Raw genomic sequence first — 22103 nt, 5'->3', positions numbered from 1 at the left:
TGTTGCACCTTTCCGAAACCAGCAGGGACAACTGTGGCCTACTACTACTACTACTACTACTCCTTCTGGCCTGATCGTTCGTGCTGCTATTGCCCATATTCTGGCTCTGAGTCTTTCATTTGGAACCTTTCTGTAGCCCGAACATTTTTGGGCCTCTCAGATACTGTTGTGCATTACCCTGTGTATTGATGTAACCGAGCTAAAATTGACTGTAATATTATATGTCGGTGTTATTGCGGTTATCTTGTGACAAAAACATTGAAATCCATTTAAGGCCTCATGCACACAACAGTTTTTTGGGTCCGCATCCGAGCCACAGTTTTTGCGGCTTGGGTGCGGACCCATTCACTTCAATGGGGCCGCAAAAGATGCAGACAGTACTCCGTGTGCTGTCCGCATCCGTTGCTCCATTCCGAGGCCCCGCAAAAAAAATATAGTATGTCCTATTCTTGTCCGTTTTGCGGACAAGAATAGGCATGTCTACAATAGGCCACCTGTTCCGTTCCGCCAATTGCGAAAGGCACACCAGTGGCTTCAGTTTTTTGTGGATCCAGGGTTTGTGGACTTGAAAAAAACAGAACGGTCCTGTGCATGAGGCCTTAAAGTCAGATAACATTTTCTTGCTATTTTCTACTTAAAGTGCTAACCACTAAGTTCCTCTCGGCTGCATCTGTAGTAATCACGTATATACAGAAGCAGCCGAGCTAAACTTGATGGTTAACACATTAAGTAAACAATGGCAAGAAAGTGTTCATATATTTTTTCAATGGATTTCAATGGCTTTTGTCACAAGATAACACTTTGATATGTGTTAGAGTAATTTTATTAGCTTGGCCACATCTGTATGCTGCTTATATAATTGCCCCCACCCAATAAAAATGTAATTTGCAGCCATGTGGAAACTAAATATATGTAAACAGATGATTGAGGAGTAACCTTTAATATTGCATAAACTCCTAGGTAAATAGTTAACCTAGCCTATGTACTGGTGTATTGATCACCTATATGCTGGTTTAATTAAATTCAACATGTAAAAAAAAAAAAAATATCAATTGCAACCATGTAGAAACAAAAAAGTTAAACGGAAGATTGAGGCCTGACCCTTAATATTGTGTTACTACTCCCAGGAGAATTGTTACCCTAGCCCGTCTACCGGTGTACTGATCACATATTGTATATGCTGGTTTAATTAAAATGAACACATCCCCCCAAAAAATGAAATTTCAAACTTGTGGAAAAATAAATAAACATTAACTTGATTTAGGGCCAGACCTCATGTTCAATTTCTCATAATCACTCATAGGTAGATTGCTGCCCTACCCAGTGTCTTGTAATCACATATGTTGGTTTAATAAAATGCAGCTGATTGTTTTCTACTATGGACTGCTGCCCCTATCCACCCTTATTCACAGTCCAACACAGAATGATGTTCTACTCATTCTGCATGGCTCATACAGTCTGTCTTTCAGCCTGTAATCTAACCAGGGCAAGCCTACAACCCCTCCCCATCACTTCTTCTCAGGGTCAGGTGAGCATCCTTCTTCTTTCTCCCTCCAAACCACAATGTGCAGTATAATGGTGCTGCGTGCCTTTTAATGGATTTGTCCAAAGTAAACCTGAAAACCTTTGGGTTTGTCTTGCAGACAAATTTTGGGGAAGTTCACAATGAACCCGATTTGTTACACACATGCTGATTCTCTCATCTCTAGTGGATAGGCTTACAAGACTGTTATAATGTGATGTCAGTTGGATTATAAGATCACATGAACTAGGGCACCTGAGCTAATTTGATAGAAATTGCATGTCATCATTGTTATGAGAATATGCATAGGCGTTTTAGATGTATGCTTTAATTGTTATGTGTATATGACATTTCATAACCCTGTCTAAAATGTAGACAGTGAAAACTTTCAGTCCCAAGATACACCTAACACAGGAGCTGGTTGATAACTTTGGTGCAAAGATAGGCACTTTTGTCTAACTATACTACATGCTTAAATTTTTACTAACGATGAACAAATCGATTCAATAGATTAAAAATATGTGGTTTTTTTCTCAAAGTTAGCTTAGTCAGAATCAGAATTTCTTCAGAACAAATTTAGGTGAACTTTGTTTTTAACAACGAGAAAGAGAGGGAGAGAATGGAGAGGGAGAATCATTTTTTGTCGATTTGGATGAATCAATCAGAAACAGATTTTAAGAAATTAACTCTTCTCTAATTGTGACAGAATTTTATGTCAACCTTTTCGAAAGGAAAAGACAACTCTTAAACCTAGCTCTTCTCCATCTATGCCATGCCTTTTCCCCCAACAAATCAAGCCCTCTGTATAGGTGAGGTGAAGTAGATTATTCTTTGTGACTTAATTGCTTCATAAATAGGTCTAAAATTAGATGCTCCAAATTGAGCATAATAGTCACCACATTACATATGATTTCTGCCACGACTAGAAAAGTAATTGTGGGCCATTGATTACTTTCTGTCATTTAGCCTTGTTGGGTGATTTTATTTTTTGGTAACAATTTTTTTTTGTTTTTAGGATGCAAATCATAATTGTAAAAGACGTATAGCAGCAAGTTTGTATACAGAGCAATAGAACTGTGCAATAATTAACATCTATCAAATAAAGTGTTCAAATTAAATACAAAAGCGATGGCACGTGGTATTAAAGCATACACATGAGGTACACACTTAAAATGTGTTTTACATAATGTAATAATTTTAACATAAAGAAAAGAGTAATAAATATAACCAGACAGGTGGGCCTAATTAAATCTTATAACTTTTAACGGATGTAATTTGACATAGTGCATATAGTCAAAGGATGTATAGGAATGTAAATGTAAAGGGTAAGCAAGTATAGGAATGTAAAGGGTAAGCAAGGGGGAGGGGGGAATAGGGAAGAGGAAAGGGGGGGGGAGATTAGGAGAAGCCTCTAGAAGCCTCTAAATTTTTTCCATGGAGACCAAATGGCCAGGAAGGAAGGACGTGAATGGGCCTCCCAGTGGGAGAGTTCTTCTAATCTATAAATCTGGTCTACTTTTTGGATTCATTTGACTTCCTCTGGGACTTCAGTGGAGAGCCAGGAAGAGGCTACTAGAATTCTGGCTGCTGCGAGAAGTATGAGAAATAGAGATCTTCCCCATTTTCTTTTTTTTTTTTTTCAGGCGGTTGTATAGAGATTAAATGATTCTTTGGGGTGGTTGTTTTGACCCAATTATTATGTCAAACCAAGGGGACAGGTGGTGCAAGGGGGTAGACTTGAGTAAAGATGAAACTTCTGATGTGAGGAATTTCTGTATGAAAGAGAGGACCATGGATTCCTTCAGGTCTTCAAAGAGATGTGGTAGGGGATGGACATTACCCTCCTGATTCAGAAGTTCAGAGATAGGTATATCTGAGTGTCTGATCGAAGAAGGACACGTCTCTTTCATGTCTGTGGGAGCTAAGTCGACTATATCCTTAAGGGTAAGAAGTGATGAAAGAGTGATTAGCACTTTATTGTGTGAGGAGAACCAATCCCATACTGCTAACGAGCACCTTATCAAGGGATTCGGAATTTGGTGGGGTAAGGGAAAGGGTTTGCCCGCTAGTAATAGTGCTCTAGGGGAGGAAGGGAGGAAGCATTTTTCCATATGAACCCACGCCTTGTGTGGAGAGGCTCTGATCCAGTCCACTACTCTGGCTAGATGTATGGCTTTCATATACAGTTCTGGGTCAGGAAGATTGATTCTTCCTAGGTGTTTGGGCTTAGTGAGGGTGTCAAAGGCTATTCTAGATCGTCGTCCTTTCTAAATAAATTTGCAAACTGCTTTATTAAATTTATTAAAAAAGGATTTCAGTATTTTTATAGGGAGAGTTTGCATGACATATGTCAGTCTGGGTAAAACAAGCGCCAAGACCATGTTTTTCCTGCCAAACCATGAGAGATAAGGGAGGTCCAATGAGTCCATCTGAGAGATTAAAGAGTGTAGGAGTGGAATAAAATTAAGTTTGTATAAGTCTGCGGTATTAGGAGAGATTTTAACATCCAGGTAGGTTAATAATTGTGTAGACCAATTAAATGGTGAATGGGATTTGAGGGAATTAATAGCTGAGAGGGGAAAGCCTCTATGGAGGAGATGGGATTTGGCGGGATTAACTTTAAAGTTAGACAGGGAGCCAAAAAATTCTAATAGAGATAAGATGGATGGGAGGGATTTTTTCGGGTTAGTTGTGAGAATCAAAAGGTGGTCAGCAAAGACAGCTAATTTGATTTCTTGCTCTCCAACCCTGAGTCCCATGATATCTTTATGTTGTCTTAGGGCCTGTAAAAGCGTTTCCATAACTAATATAAAGATAAGGGGGAAAGGGGGCAGCCCTGTCTAGTGCAATTTTTTATGTGAAAGCTAGGGGATAAAGTGCCGTTTACTGATACCGATGCTGAGGAAGAGTGGTACATAGCTGTGACCGCATTACAAAATTGTTCCGGGATGTAAAATTTTGTAAGTGTGAGGTTGATAAAAACCCAATCAATTCTGTCAAAGGCTTTTTCAGCATCCGTACCTAATAGAACTATAGGGATCTCTTTGAGAGAGGCGAAATATAGAGCATTTAATTGTCACAACCAGACAGCTGAGAAGCTCTGACAGAAGCCTTTCAGAACCTCCTCCTTGAGTTTTCTTTGTTGTGCTGTTCAGTTCCTCATCTTGTTAGCCTCTCTCAGCTGTCATGTAGTTGGACTGATTGCTTCCCTTTAAATTCCTCCCCATAATGCATTACTGGGCGGCTTATACTTCTTCCTGGAGTGTGTGTGCATGCTGATCCTATTTCCCAGCCTGCTACTAAGTTAAGTGCTGTACATTTATCTGTTATTTTCTGTTTGCTGGATCCCAGGTGACCCTGACTCCCTCCGTGTCTGGTGTAGGGAGCCGGTGGTCGTGTCCCCTCACTATTGTAGGGTGTTCAGGTGTTATATAGTCGAGGTACGTGGATATGCAACCATCCACCTCTGGGATTTTTGCATAGGCTGAGCAGCCAGGGAAAGTGCCAGGTTTTGTGCAGGGGTCTCCCTCTTGGTTCCTTAGCTTTGGATCCAGTGAGTCATATATGCATGTTGCATTGTCTTGTTTCCTGTACACCGTCCGTGACATTAATATTTTCATGACATTATGCTTCCCCTCCCTCCCTTTTATGAATCCTACTTGATCTGGATGGATTAAAAAGGGAAGAAATTTTTGTAATCTGTTAGCTAACATTTTAGCTAGCAATTTAAGATCAGTGTTAAGCAAAGAGATGGGGCGATAATTTGAACATATTGAAGGGTCTTTGCCAGGTTTGGGGATGATCGTTATTGTGGCTCTAGACATATCGGTTGAAATAGGGGTATTGAGTAGGGCATTATTGCAAATTGTGAGGAGTTGGGGAAGGAGAATATCAGAAAAAGATCTGTAGTAGGACAGAGGTAAGCCATCCGGGCCTGGGCATTTCCCTGATGGAGAAGATTTTAGTGCAGCCTGAATGTCAGGCAGGGTGAAGGGAGCAGCAAGTAAGTCATGTTGCACATTTGAGAGGGTTGGAAGATTTAGTGTACTAAGGAAGGAGGAAATATTATGTTTTTTGTCATTTGAGGTTTTGGGAGGGGAGGTTATAAAGGGTTATAAAGGGATTCATAGTAGAGTTTAAATTGTTCTGCTATCTCTTCAGTACGGAATAATGTGGACCCAGACCTGCGCGCCGGCAAGCAGGTCAGACCGCCACCATTTATGTTCTTCAGACCCAGCCGCCATTTCTGTTCATCAGTCACAGCACTCTCAGCCATATAGAGAGGAGCCCTTGTTAGCAGTCTGACATACCAGCAGTCTCAGGACCAGTCATACAGCCATAGCCACCAGTCACAGAGCCAGCAGTGTAAGCCACAGCCAGCAGTCTCAGCCACAGCGACCAGTCAGTGTCAGCAGTCTCAGCCGCAGCCAGCAGTCTCAGCCACAGCCACCAGTCAGTGCCAGCAGTCTCAGCCACCAGCCGCAGGCAGCAATCTCAGCCACAGCCAGCACTCAGTGCCAGCAGTCTCAGCCATAACCAGCAATCTTAGCCACAGGCACCAGTCTCGACCACCAGCCACAGCCCCAGTCAGTACCAGCAGTCTCAGTCACAGCCACCAGTCAGTGCCAGCAGTCTCAGCTACAGCCGCCAGCCTCGACCACCAGCCACAGCCACCAGTCTCAGCCACCAGTCAGTGTGGTCAAGTTCCCTAGTCATTTAATATAGATTGTTCCTACTAATGTTTATGCACTACTATTCTAGCGACCATTATTGTAACAGGCTTAATGTGTAGTAAATAAATAAAATGCTTACCCGACAAACCCCTTAATTTGCTTTAGTTTTCAGTAAGAAATGACACACATACACACACAATGTATGTTATTTTTTAACTGAGAAATAGTTTACTTTCATTTTGCTTTAATCTTCCCTCTTATTCATGTAGGCTTAGAATGTTTAGGTTATTCAATTAGAGACTTAAGATACTTAGTTTAATTCAAATTAAGCTTCCAAAATACATTAAATCACAAACTCTAAATGCTATCAAATACATGTCACTAAAAAGATTCAAATTTTAATCTTTAACCATTCTGCAATTGTAATGAATGCAAATCTCTAAAGGAATGAAAGATGATTCTGAATCAGCTACAGCATTTTATGTCAGTCTGACCAAAGTTTATCTCTTCAATTTACCCTTCAGGAAGGCTAAATATTTCACAGTTTAAATGGAAATTTATAACTCGAAGGGTCTTGTTATTAGTTGTGTGTTCCTGTGGACACAGCTCATAGTATACATGAACATGAATATGCCTGGCTTTTCATGTTGTTAAATGCACATTTCAGTTGCTCTTTCACAGCTTATTGCAGACATTAAGATTATTTTTCTTATGACATTGACGTACAATTATACATATTATATGTATAAAGTATCTTTCCAAATTACGTATAGTACATTTGGTTGAATTGTTTACCTATTTTTTACTTCTTAACAATATAATGCACAAAGAACAAAAATAAATTGATTTCTTTCAGCTCACATAAAGATTACCTAGGATGTAATTGATTTTAAAACCTCTGAACACCTGTTGTTAATGTGTTTCTTCACTTATTTTATCTCTATTTAATAATGATTCCATTAATCAATTTTATATACAGAATTGCAAAATACACTTTATGGACAGACTTATTGGAATGCACCGCTTAATCATTGAATTCAGTTATTTTATTAAATCCCATTGCCACAGGTGTATAAAATCTAAGATCTATCCATGCTGTCTGCCTCTACAAACATTTGAGAAAGAATGGGTCATCCTAAAGAGCTCATTAAATTCCAGTGCGGTACTTAAATGCCACCACTGGAAAATTTCAGTTTGTGAAATGTACTCTCTCCTAGATATTCCACTATCAACTGTAATTAGTATTATTGCAATCTGGAAGCATTTAGGAACCACAGACTCTTAGCCATGAAGTGAAGACCATGTAAAGTTAGTGAGCAGGGTCAAAGGGTACAGAGGTGTACAGTGCATAAAGATCGCCAATGCACTGCAAACTCAAGAACTGCAGAGTATGCTCATGCACAAAAAAGTGTCAGTTTTATTTTTTTAAACCTGTATGCGGAAAATAGAACATGTTCTATTTCTGTCTGCATTCTAGGCAAGGATAGAACTATTCTATTGGGGGACAGCCATTCCGTTCCACAAAATGTGGAATGCAAATGGCCCGTTTCCGTGTTTTGCATTTCTGCAATTAGCGGACCAGGTGCATGTGTCCTAACTGAGAAAAACCATCTCAGCATCAGGAAGAAAGAGGAGATGGATGAAATGAGAGCTTTGACTGGAGATGGGGTAGAAATGAGCTAACTATGTTGCCACAACTCTAAGGAAACACTTACTGAAAGTGGAGTCTTATAAAAACCATTACTCAACAAAAGTTAAAACGAACTTTCAATGTTCAATCTTTACTATAGTTACCAAATCAACCCGTGAAAGCAAATTCATTTTGATACATTTTGAAGATGTATGAACACATGTTTTGCTGCTGTCAGCTGTGTTATGTCAGCAGTTTTGGACAAGTGACCTTTTCCTAAAACGGCTGCTGCATGTGTTAGGATATGGAGCAAGGAACTCTGGGAACGAGGGATCACCCACAATGCCATGCATGCAGCCAATCAGCAGCCAGCCAGCCCTGTGATGTCACAGCCCTATAAATAGCCTGAGCCATCTTGGATTCAGCCATTTTCCAATGTACTTAGTGCAGGGAGAGACATCAGCAGGCACTAGGGACAGTGGTAGAAAATACTTTAAAAATGTTATTTTGCTGTATAGAAGTTCAGGGAAAGGATAGGGAGGAATCATTCCACAGTATTGAAGCAGAACAGGGTTCAGTAGGGGAGTTTACAGCCTGGGTAATAGGAACAATCCTATTACACCTTGCTGCACTGACTGGAAATCAAAATTGCCATTATGCAGCTCTATAATTCCAGCAAACTGTTCTTGTTATTGGGGAACAAGTGTTGTTTAATACAGCCATTATCAGGGTTTATTATAAGGAAATATTATTACATCTTATTTGCCCTTATGCAGTTACAGTTGCAAGAAAAAGTATGTGAACCCCTTGGAATGATATGGATTTCTGCACAAATTGGTCATAAAATGTGATCTGATCTTCATCTTCATCTTCAAGTCACAACAATAGACAATCACAGTCTGCTTAAACTAATAACACTCAAAGAATTAAATGTTACCATGTTTTCATTGAACACACCATGTAAACATTCACAGTGCAGGTGGAAAAAGTATGTGAACCCTTAGACTAATGATATCCCCAGACGTTCAGCGGTGCAGTTATATGTTCTAATGCACTTTTTCGGCATGCATTAGTGGCAAAAAAAAATATATTATTTGCCATTCTGAGGTGCAGTTATATGTTCTAAAGCCTTTTTGTCACGGCCTATTGTGTACGCTGTGACACTGTTGCAACACTTGCGGTTGCCCGCAGCAACGTGTTGCTGTGAGAGCACGCGGTGGCAGTGTCTCGCCCCTCTGGGTGATTGCCGTGACATGGTTGCCACGCATGCTGTTGCCGGTGGTTACGTGTTTGGTATGCTCGTGTGTGCACTTCCCCTTTAAGTTGTAGCCTCCCTCTGTCTGGTGCTGTAAGGGTTAACTCTCTGACTGGGTGTAGTTATTTGGCTAGTATCTTCTGTGGTTTCCTGGCTGGAGTGAGTTGGACTTCAGCTTTGGTTGGTGCTGGAGCTCTGCTCCAGTCCAGGGTGCTCCATCTGTCCATTGAGGGCCACCCTTGTGGTCATCCATGTCATTCCGGTGTCTCCTTCCCTTCCTGTCCCTATTTGTATGAAGTGAGTTATGTTCAGGGTGTTGGTATGTCTAGTTTGGTGTTACATGTCTGGTGGCGTTTGGTGTCATGTTTGCTAGACATTCTCCAGTCTCGTGTTTATTGCAGCTATGGGTATCCGGGGTTCCTGTGTGGTTTGTGGTGTATTCTGTGTACTTTAATATTGGTGTGGACAGCAGCACGGGTGCACGGGTTCCATTCAGTGTCTGTGGCAGGTAAGTGCGTTATTGGTTTTGGTTAATTGCCATCTCCTTATGCTGTATGTGTCCCCCTCTCCTTGCAGCATTGCCTCAGATAGAGACTCCTGTTCCTCCATTTCTGGGATGAACAGGTTGTCTCTTCCCTGCTCCTTGGTGAGGGATTACCAGGGCGACTTAGGGTCTCTAGGAATCCTGAGAATGAGTCATCCTAACATTGGGGTCCGCTCATACGGTGAGGAGTCAGGGAGAGGATTAGGGATGCTGTAGGAGGTGACCTGCTCCCTTATTACTCCTTTTGGCCAGATGGATTCCCTTTTACCCTTTGACACCGCATGGTGGGGGGTTCCCCCACTCCCCACCGTGGCACTTTTGTGGTGTGTATAAGTGTAAAAAAGTAAGGGCCTATTTACCTTTCAGCGGTGCAGTTATATATTCTAAAGCCCTTTTTGGCTTGTATTTGTGGCAAAAATATATATATTATCTGACAGCTCTGGACATGTTGTGTTAGACAACTGTTCACATGGTGCAGTACTGCGTGGTGGCCTTTGTTTATGTGGTGCTGCACTGGTGGGTTGGTGGGACCCAGTGCCATGGGTGGCATTGTCAGACAGCAGGGTTGCTGTTTGACTCCTGGGTCCTGCTGCCTACTAGGGCAGTGCCGCTTTGTCAATGCATTGCACTGCACCTTTTTGTCAGAGTAGGTCCCACTCAAAGAGGCAACCTTGGCGTAGTGAGTGGGCTTATGCCTTTTGCTCAAAATGCACACTAATGCCTCTTGTACAGCATGCAGTATGGGGGGCTGTACACTTCAACATGGCGCTGGGAAGCGAGTTTGATTAGATCAAAGCATAGCATTGTGGATGTGCGATCCAGTTCTGTTTTTCTCCCCCTGGCATATATATTATTTGACGTTCAGTGGTACAGTTATATGTTCTAAAGCCATTTTTGGCGTGTATTAGTGGCAAAACAATATATATTACTTGCCGTTCTGCGGCGCAGTTATATGTGCTAAAGCCTTTTGTGGCGTGTATAAGTAGAAAAAAAAGGCCTATTTGCCTTTTAGCGGTGAAGTTATATGTTCTAAAGGCCTTTCTGGCGTGCAGAGCCGAGGTGTAGAGTTCGAAGCAGTCATTTCTTTGTCAAAAAGGCAGTATAAGTCCTGCACACAATTTTAGAACAGAATGTGGGCCAGTCCTTGAGCCTGTTGGTGTCTGGCAGCACCGAGGTGTGGAGCTGTGACTATGGTTAGGGACAATACATGTCCTTTACGGCCCACTGGGTAAATGTGGTTCCAGCTTCATAAGCAGCAACTTGAGTCTAGAGTAACTGATAGGCAGCTCCGTTAACGGGTCACTCTGTGGTATCCTCCTGCTGCTGCCACCTCACCACTTAGGTCTCCCGATGCTCCTGCTGCCACCTCCACACTGTCATTGTTCCATTCTGTGGCCTCCTCCTGATGCTGCTGTTGCCACCTCCACACTGTCATTGTGCCCCCATGTGGCCTACTCAAGATGCTGCTGCCATCACCTTCATACTCTGTCATTGTGCCACTCTGTAGCCTCCTCATGCTGCTGCTATAACCTCCACACTGTCATTGTGCCACTTTGTGGCCTCCCCCTGATGCTGCTGCTGCTGCCACCTCCATGCTATGTCATTGTGCCATTCTGTGGCCTCTTGATGCTGCTGCTGCCACCTACACACTGTCATTGTGCCAACCTGTGGTGTCCTCCTGATTCTGCTGCTGCCGCCACCTCCACACTCTGTCATTGTGCCTAGTGATGAGCGAGAGGTGCCATATTCGATTTCGCGATATATCGCGAATATTCGAGTGAATATTCATGTTATATTCGTCGAAATCGAATATTCGTAATTATTTAAATTTTTCGCGAATATGCGAATATTTTAATCGCGTGTTGCGATTTTTCTAGTATAATATTATAAGGCAATGGTATTTTACGAAATTTCGTACTATTGCTCTAACTTCGTCTTTTAGAATATTACGAATATTCTAAAAGACGAAGTTAGAGCAATATTACGAAATTTCGTAAAATACACATATATATTGTAATTTAGCTAATATAGTGCTATAATCATTTTTTTTTCTTTCATTTTTTTTCCCTCTTCTGAACTTAAGCTTTGTAAAATATGTACACTGTTAAAAAAAGTTAATATAGCAGTATATTAGCTAAATTACAATATATATGTGTATTTTACGAAATTTCGTAATATTGCTCTAACTTCGTCTTTTAGAATATTCGTAATATTCTAAAAGACAAAGTTAGAGCAATAGTAGGAAATTTCATAAAATACACATATATGGAATATAGCAGTGCGAAGCTGAAATTGCGATGCGATTAATATAACATGAAATAATCGCATGGTGATTTCTACTTAGTACTGCTATAGTCCATATTCGGCGAATATGGAATATAGCAGTACTATACTTCGAGTTATATTCATCGCATGGCGATTTCAACTGATGGACTATAGCAATACTAAGTAGAAATCACCATGCGATTATTTCGTGTTATATTAATCGCATCGCAATTTCAGCTTCGCACTGCTATATTCCATATATGTGTATTTTACGAAATTTCCTACTATTGCTCTAACTTCGTCTTTTAGAATATTACGAATATTCTAAAAGACGAAGTTAGAGCAATATTACGAAATTTCGTAAAATACACATATATATTGTAATTTAGCTAATATACTGCTATATTTTTTTTTTTTTAACAGTGTACATATTTTACAAAACTTAAGTTCAGAAGAGGGAAAAAAAATTAGAGAAAAAAAAATGATTATAGCACTATATTAGCTAAATTACAATATATATGTGTATTTTACGAAATTTCGTAATATTGCTCTAACTTCGTCTTTTAGAATATTCGTAATATTCTAAAAGACGAAGTTAGAGCAATAGTACGAAATTTCGTAAAATACACATATATGGATTATAGCAGTGCGAAGCTGAAATTGCGATGCGATTAATATAACACGAAATAATCGCATGGTGATTTCAACGTAATTCTCTAATCCGACAGTACATTCTAGTATATGGAGCGTCCCCATGGTGATGGGGACCCTCCATGAGCACGGCAACGGGCACTGAATGGAGCATTAAAAAAAAAAAAACGAATATTCGATTTCGCGAATATATAGCACTATATTCTAAATATTCGCGAAATCTCGAAATCACGATATTCGAGAAAAATATTCGCAATTCGAATATTCGCGCTCAACACTAATTGTGCCACTCTGTGGCCTCATGATGCTGCATCCACCTCCACACTGTCATTATGCTACTCCTTTGCATCCTTCTGATGCAGCTGCCACCTCCTGTCATTGGGCCACTCTGTGGTCTCCTCATGCTGCTTCCACCTCACCACTATGTCATAAGGCAACTCTGTGGACTTCTCATGCTGTTCAGAATTTCCCCACTTCATGACTGGGCCAGTATTTTGCCTTTTGGCCTGGCTGACATCATTTATTTGACCCTTCTTCTGATCTGTCAGAAGGAAGGAAAAATAAGACTCACTACGGATCCTGTCTATGTAACAGCTATAAGGCCTGCGTGACATGGTACCTATTTTGCATCAGAATTGGCTTATAATTTGGTAGCCAAAAGCAGGAGTGGGTACAAAACACAGAAGACATGTAAGTATTCCATTCACCTTGCATCTCTGTTTTGGATTCACTCCAGTTTTTTTTTTTTGTTTGGCCTTAGCAATACTGATGGATTACTGACCAAATGCTGAAGTGAAGGCAGATGCTCTTTTTTGGGGGTTAATGTTCTGACGGATCAGAGAAAGGGCAAAATGATCAGTGACGTCAACACAAACTTACTGCTGACACCCACTCTACTCTGTCGGGGGGCTCGACTTGTATAAACATTTAATAGAACAGGTTCTGTAGACATCTATGTGGAATCAGTGAATTGGTGTAAAAGGAGTGCGCTCTTTCACGCTACAGTAGGATCTTGGGCCTCTGCGTGGTTCTTTATACTTGGCGCTAACATTAACCTGTAAGGCTGAGTTCACACTTGAGTTATTTGGTCAGTTTTGGCACTGTAACTGCCCAAATAATTGAAGTGTGCAGTGATTCTAAGAGCGACGCCTGTCATCTGCATGTCATACGGACTCACAGTATTGTTTCACTACAACAGCACACTCCCTATGCGTGTTACTGCAAGGCACAGTGTTCTACACCACCTTTAAAGGCTCTCTGCAGCCAGGAAATAGCATTTTTTTAATGTGATTCCCTACAAATAAATGTATTCTTTATTTATTTTTATTTGCTCATCTCTACTCCTGATAAACATGGTAAAGTGTTGAATAGTAAATTTAGACTGTAAGGGGGTATACCCAGGCTTTGTTGGTATAAATAAACCCTCCTGAGAGACAGGAGTCAGGAGACTCTATTGAACAACATTCACGTTTGTGTGCATTTTGTCTTCTCCCGGCCGATAACTCTCCTTAAGTTCCCCCTTAAAGGAGATTTCAACCTTAATTTGGCACCTACAGACAATGATGTTATCCTAACTTTAGGAAATTGAAAATATTCGCATTAACATTTCTTGGTGGCTCGTCCGTGATCCCAGCAGCATCCAATGTGACAATTGATTGATGACTGTGGCTTAATAGCACAACAGAGAATCACACATTTCACCGGTGAGTAAGACCTTTGATTCTTACTGTGCCTTCCCCCTTGTATTAGCTGCTGTCCAGGTAATGTTATATTGTTGATTTTATGAGATTTCATAACTCCATTGGCTGTGGGTTTGTGTGAATGTCTAAAAGTTAGGGCTGTTTCGCACGAGCGAGTCTATTACGTGAATCACGCTCCGTGTGTATCCTCTGCTCTGGACTTGCAGGAGCGCATGGCATTATCATGATTTATAATGCTATGTGTCTCTGCATGGCCTTTTTTCCACAGAATCATAGTGACATAAAGCTGTCAGTATGATTCTGTAGAAATAAGGTCAAGCAGAGGCCCATAGCATTATAAATCATGATAATACCGTGCTCTCCTGCAAGTCCAGAGCAGAGGATCACACTCACACACTGAGCATGATTCCCACAATGGACTTGATCGTGTGAAACAGCCCTTAGGAAGCTCAACGTGTGCTGAGTGACTGATGTGTTAAGGAGATAAGGGAGCACTTGCATTACGATCTCCAGTTGCTCACACCTGAAAGGATTCCTTACTCACTTTCAAATGGCAGTGTCTGAGGATTACCGAGTTTCAAGGCTTCCCTTTTAATTGTGTAAAGCTCAGAATGCAAGTTTATCCTTGCAGAAGTGACAGGGACTTGTCAGAGGTCTCTCTTCCCATGTGTTGAGAGCGGGCGGCAAGTGACAGGTTCCTGCCCGCGAGTCGGGTTAGTTCCCTCAAGAGTCTGGAATGTAACCCATGTGAGGTGCACCCAGCCGGTGGACAGATAGGGACTGCGTGATTACAAGTTTTGCAGTGATACAGGTTGTGGGAATAGATAATGTGTACTAGATATACCAGGCTTACTGCAGTAGAAATTTAGGGAAGGATCCAGGGGCCCATTATCAGATAAAAATATAAGGTTGGAAATAATAATGAATTAATCCCTGGCTCACAGTAATTTGCATTTACTTTCACTGATGCATAATATAAAATCAAATAAATAAACTTCACATTCACATAAAAATAACTATAAGACAAAGTTAATTTATACAAGGTCCCTTTAAATGTGTCTCTCTCGCATATAAAAAATATATATAAAAATACAAAATAGCGGCTTCCGCTATTTTGGCTAGCCGCCATTTTGTATTCTATATTTTTTTTTACATGAGAGAACTTTGCATTTAAAGGGATCGTTTAAATAAAATGAACTTTGTCTTATAGGTATTTTTATGTGAATGTGAAGTTTATGTATTTGATTTTATATTATGTATCAGTAAATGTAAATTACTGTGAGCCAGCCATTTTGTCATTAATATTTAGGTCTGTATTTACACTGAAGGGTGGGCTAGGCTGCAGAGTAACTAGTGAGCATCCCCTAGATTGTAGAATTGTAAGGTTAGAAATAAACATGTATGTTGCACTGACAAATCTATTTCTTGTTGCTCAGCTCTGGTGGCTCTGCTGGTGAGGCTAGCTGACACAGCCAGTAAACAGATCAATTTGCAATAGTAAGGTGACTCTAGTTCTGCTGAACACAGTGGGGATCGGATCTGGTATTTGCAATAGTAAGGATCAGAGACCGGAGACGCTTATTTAAATAGTTCCTTTAAGTAATAGGGAAGCTTGATCACTTTCAGCAGCCTAAAGATGGGGGCTTCAAGGTTCCGGAGTGCTCAGAAAGCAGAGCAAGACACCCAGGATGTAGGGTGGGAAGTTACAGCAGCAGAAAGAGTCAGGAGTCGGTGAGGGGAACAAGCTGTCAAAAATGTCGGGAAGATAACCAAAAGGGTTCAGATGTCTTTAAATGGGTGTCTGAGCATAAATATTTGGACAGATTTTCAGCAAGCCAAGTCCCCTGGATAAGAAAGCAAGGAGTGGGAGAACAGATAGCAGCGTGTATTAAGTTTTGTGAGGAAATTAAGAAGCAAGGGTACACAGAAAGGCTAGTCGAGAAAGAAGGTCAGCAAGTGTACTTCTATAGCTTGCAGGAAGATGAGCATGCAGCTGCTGGAGCTACTGGAAGGCAGCTGGTACACATGGTCCAAACTCCCCAGCACCGAGAAGTTTCCCCCATATTACCCCCTCTCCTACTTTCATCCCTTTCTACCCTAACTTCCTCTACCTCAATTTCATCTGCCCCCACCTCTAACCTGTATCCTGAAATCCTCTTGAGTGAGTATGATGACCCTAGATAGCGCCAGTGCTTTTGTGAGTACTGGAACACTTGCGCCTCTTCCTCCCCCTTATGTAGATACATCCCTGTTCCCAGTTAAGAAAAATACGGTCAAGGGTCAACCGGTAACTTATAGGATGGTTCATGACCTTAGGGCTATAAATGGCATCACAGAAGCTGACACTCCAGTTGTCTCAAACCCTCACACCTTGCTCTCACAAACACCTCACATCGGCCAGTGGCATGTTATTCTGGATGGCTAGATCCTGTTATCAGGGATTTTCCTTCATGTATCTGGGCAACTGCAGCTGCTGCCTTGTTGAAGGGAAAGGCTACGTATATTGTCCTTGATTATCCCCTGGTCCTTATAGTGCCACATGCAGTTAGTGAGACACTCAATCAAACTTTTACAAAAACACATGTCTGCCTCCTGTATCACTAAGTAAGAAACCTGCCTTCTCACCCCTTCCAATCTTATCATTAAGTGTTGTACAGTGTTGAACCCTGCGACATTGCTTCCCCGGGGTCCAACAAGGGAGGAGGAAATAATAGACTTACATGAACAATGGCAGACATTGAAGAAAGAAAGGGACAGAGTACAGGCAGGGGCAGACAAGGAATTCTCCTTACTGTGGGAGGACAAATTCCCAGAACATTTGATACCACAATACCCGTGCGAAAAACATGACTGCAGAAATAATGAAAATAGAGACAGAGAAACAAAAAAATGTAAAAGAAGACCCTTTGCCTAACCCAGATTTTGAGTTTTTTGTAGATGGTTCTGGATACCACCATGAGGAGGTCTACAAGACCGGATATGCAATTACTACCCAGACAGAGGTGATAAAGAAAGAAACACTCCCACCCTCTGTGTCAGCACAAGAGGCAGAGTTGAAGGCTCTCACTGAGTCATGTAAGCTGGCAAAAGGTAAAACTGCAAATATTTATACAGAGTCCAGGTATGCCTTTGGTATTGCACATGATTATGGCCCTATCTGGAGAAGCAGAGATGTTGTTGAGTCCATGGGAAAACTCATTAAGAATGCTGAAAGTGTGAAAGAACAGTTTGAGACACTGACACTTCCCTTTAAGGAGGGTATTATAAAGGTGCAAGCACACACAAGAGAAAACATTCCTGAGGCCAAGGGAAATAGGTTAGCTGATGAGGCAGCTAAGGCTGCAGCCCTGCTCCCTCTCCCTCAGGAAGAAGTCCCTATCATGACCATTGGGGGTAAGGGCCCTGTAGACTTAGCCATGTTAGGCTACTTTCACACTAGTGTTAATATTTTCATGTATTGAGATCCATCATAGGTCTCAATACCGGAAAAAAAAACGCTTCCTTTTAGTCCCCATTCATTGTCAATGGGAACAAAACGTAACTGAATAACTCCAAAAGACATTCCTTTCCGTTCTCATACAGGAGAGCAAACCGCAGCATGCTGCAGTTTGCTTTCCGTCCTAGGATGCAGAGAAAAACGGATCCGTCATGACCCACAATGCAAGTCAATGGGGACGGATACGTTTTTTTCTGACACAATCTGTCACAATAGAAAACTGATCCGTCCCCGATTGACTTTCAATGGATGGATCCGTCTTGGCTATTAGTGGTGGACAAATATAGTCCGGGACAGTTCGTGAACGCGATCAAAGGTTTGCGAACCACAAGTTCGCAGCGGGCCCCGTTCACTTTAATGGCAGGCGGACCTAGAAAACCTTCAGGTCATATTTGCAGCCACCAAATAATTACTAGAAATGCACAAATTGTCCTACAACATGGACAGTGACATACTAGAGGGGGATCAATGACAAAAATTCCCACGAAAAATATGTATTTTTAATCAGGGGCCATTTTTATGTGTCTTAAAGGGAAATTCTCAAAAATGTGCCCTGCTGGAGCCTAGAATTTTTTTATTTTAGGCCATGGTAGTACGGGCCCTAAAAATTAGGCATTCGCCTGACATAAAAGAACAAGTGATTATGTGGCTTGAGGTACATTATGCGGTCAATTCATACAAATTTTACTGGAGCTCACTGGAGCACAGGCCCCAAACAATTGGCATTCACCGTACAGAAAAGATCAAGTGATTAAGTAGCTGGAGGTATAATAGAAGGTCATTGGATAACAATTTTACTGCAGGCCAGTGGAGTACAGGCCCCAAACAATTGGCATTCACCATACAGAAAAGATCAAGTGATTAAGTAGCTGGAGGTATAATAGAAGGTCATTGGATAACAATTTTACTGCAGGCAAGTGGAGTACAGGCCCCAAACATTAGGCATTCACCTTACAGAAAAGTGATTATGTGACTGGAGGTATGTACATTAGGCGGTAACCGTATAAAAATTTTTCTGTTGGCCAGTTAGATTACAGGCCCCAAAAATTATGCATTCACCAGACAGAAAAAAATCAAGTGATTATGTGGCCAGATGTATATTACACGGTCAATGGATATCAATTTTACTGCAGGCAAGTACAAATACAGGTCAAATACATATGTTTAAAAGAACTAAAAATATAAAATTGGATTAAAAACATGGCTAACTAAATCCCCCCTCTTGAAAAAAAACCCTAACGAAAATAGTTGAAATTTGATAACAAGTGGTCGTCACTGGTGTTGAATCCCTCTGAGACTGCAATAATTATTAATTCACTGTACAGAAAAGAACAAGTAAGTATGTGGCTGGAGGTATATTACACAGTCATTGGATATCAATTTTATAGCATACAAGTTTACTACAGGCCCCAAAAATGATGCATTCAGCGTATAGAAAAGAACAAGTATGTGGCTGGGGGTAGATTACACGGTAATTGGATATTAATTTTAAAGCATGCCCCAAAAATTATGCATTCGGCGTATAGAAAAGAACAAGTAAGTATGTGGCTGGAGGTAAATTACACGGTCATTGGATATCAATTTTACAGCATGCCAGTGTACTACAGGCCCCAAAAATTATGCATTCAGCGTATATAAAAGAACAAGTAAGTATGTGGCTGGAGGTAGATTACATGGTTATTGGATATCAATTTTACTGCAGGCCAGTGTATCACAGGCCCCCAAAATTATGCATTCACCGTACAGAAAAGATCAAGTGATTATGTGGCTGGAGGTCTATTAGACGGTCAATGAAGATCAATTTTACTGAAGGACAATACAAATACAGGTCAAATATATATGTTTAAAACAACTAAAAATATAAAATTGGATGAAAAACATGGCTAATGAAATCTCCCCTCTTGAAAACAACCCTAATGATAAAAGTCGAAACACGTGGTCGTCACAGCTGTTGAATTCCTCTGAGGCCCAAAACATTAGGCATTCAACAGACAGAAAAGGCCTTTTATGCTGCTGTTTTTAACAAAGACAGGGACCATATTTTGTTCTGGGTGTTGGCGGATATTTATGGGCTGTCATAAGGAAATTCAATTGAACATGGTCGACTCGTCACATGTGTTGAATTCCTCCGAGATCCATGCCTCATTGACATGACACTGGACAAGGGGCAAGCCAAGAGTTCCATGGCAAATTGTGCCAGCTCTGGCCACAGGTCAAGCCTGCACCTCCAGTAGTCCAGGGGTTTCCTCGCCTCTCAGAGTCTCCTCATCGGCCGTTAACCGATATAGTCGGACATCTGTCGGTCTAGGTGTTACCTGAGGCTGGATCCGGAGGACGGCTGTTGATGGGTTGGCTGCAAGAATGATCTCTTATCCGAAGTGACCAACACATCTTTAAACCACCCTCTTTTTGCATTTGCTGTTGGATTGGTAGCCGCAACTGTTTCTCTGTGAGTGGAAATTCCTCTGCCAGCGCCCGCAAAAGCAGAATGGAGCATTTCTCGAAGCAAGGCCTGGAAGTGCTGCATTCTGACAGCCCTCTGTGATGCTGGTAACATGTCTGGCATTTTGTGTTTGTACCGGGGGTCTAAGTACGTTGCCACCCAGTACTGGTCCTTGCCCTTTATGCTTTTTATACGGGGGTCCCTCTTCAAACACTGGAGCATAAAGGCCCCCATTTGCACTAAACTGGAAGTGGTGGAGTGGCCTGGCTCCTGCTCATCATCCAGGATAATGTTGTCCTCTTTCTCCTTCCCCCAGCCACGGACAACACCAGGGATCCCAGAAAAGTTTAAAGCATGCTCTTCTTGCTCCTCCTCTGCCCCAGCATCATCCTCCTCTGACTCCTCTTCAGACTCCTGCTGACTTGTCTCAGATGGAGTAGCCCCCCTTGGGAATTTATCAAGCATTTAGACTTCCTCTTCTTCCTGCTCCTGCTCTTCAACGGCTTGTTCAATGACACGACTCAATGAACGCTCCAGAAAGAAGGCGTAAGGTACGATGTCACTGATGGCGCCCTGGCTGCGACGGACCAGTTTGGTGATCTCATCAAATGGCCGCAGAATGCTGCATGAGCAGCTACTGTTGCGATGAAAAAAAAAAAAACAAGCTCCCCATAACCTTTTGTTAACTAAGCTTATACAAGGTGAAGTTCGATCGCGTCGGGTAGTCACAAATCAGACGTCTGTAGGGGAAAGATAAGAAAAGGCAGGCCTGCATGCAATCCATGGCAGTAACACCAAAACAACAAGGGTGCCACGGGTTGCATGCTTGATGGCCGTCAGAAGGTTCACCCAGTGGGCAGTAAAAGTTATGTACCTTCCCTGCCAGTGTTTGCTAGACCATGTGCCTGTGGTCTGATTTATCTTGGCACCGACACTGTGTGCCAGAGATACATTCACTTGCAGCTGAACGAGGTCATATAGCTCTGGGATGCCTTTTTGGGAGAAATATTTCCTTCCGAGGACCTTCCATTGTGGTGTTCCAATGGCCACAAATTTTCTAAAGGCCTCTGAGTCCACCAGTTTATAAGGCAGTAGTTGGCGGGCTGGCAGTTCTGACAAGCCAGAGGTTAGCCGTTGGGCAAAAGGGTCATCTGGCGTCATAATCTTTTTACGCTCAAACATTTGGGCCACGGAAGCCTGCCTTTTGCCAGATAAACGCGACAACGGCACAGTGTAAGGTGGAGTGGAAGAAAAATGGGCGGAGAGAGGAGAAGGAGAAAGAGAAGAGGCAGGATATTGAGCACTGGGAGTGTGGCTTTGTGGGTTGTGATGGTGTTGCTCCCACTGGGCTTGGTGATTGGAGGCCAGGTGCCTTCTTAAGGCGGTCATCCCTAAGTGAGAGTTGGGCTTATCGCAACTTATGCGTTGACAGTAGGGTTGAGAGAACATTTCAGTAAAAGTTTGAGTTCGGTGTTCTGAGATTTCTTAGCGCTTTTTGAAAGGCTGCAGAGCAGCAAATCAACAAGCGTTTAACTGTCTGACCTTAGAAGCCTTCACAGCCATGCCTACTAATGGCATGGCTGTGATTGGCCAGTGCAGCATGTGACCCGGCCTTTATATAAGATGGAGTCACGTAGCACTGCGCGTCACTCTGCTGTGCTTAGTGTAGGGAGAGGATGATGCTGGTGCTGTGAGGGAGAGAATAATACAGAATCTGTTATCTGAACTCCAATTAAACTCAGCAATCTACATAGATTTAGTTGTGTGGGTGTAGTGCACAATCTTTTTACCCTGCCCTGAGCCTAGTGCCAGAGAAAAACAACTTTTATCCATCTGTTAGTTAGGTGGGAGGCGGCAGTCATTTTATGCAAGCTCAGTGCACCAGCACAGCATATGTGCTTTTGTGACATTCAAATCCAAGCTT

The sequence above is a fragment of the Bufo gargarizans genome, chromosome 3 (assembly GCF_014858855.1).
Source record: "Bufo gargarizans isolate SCDJY-AF-19 chromosome 3, ASM1485885v1, whole genome shotgun sequence".
Taxonomy (NCBI): domain Eukaryota; kingdom Metazoa; phylum Chordata; class Amphibia; order Anura; family Bufonidae; genus Bufo; species Bufo gargarizans.
The sequence above is the reverse complement of the archived record's forward strand: the minus strand, read 5'-3'. Positions refer to the sequence as shown.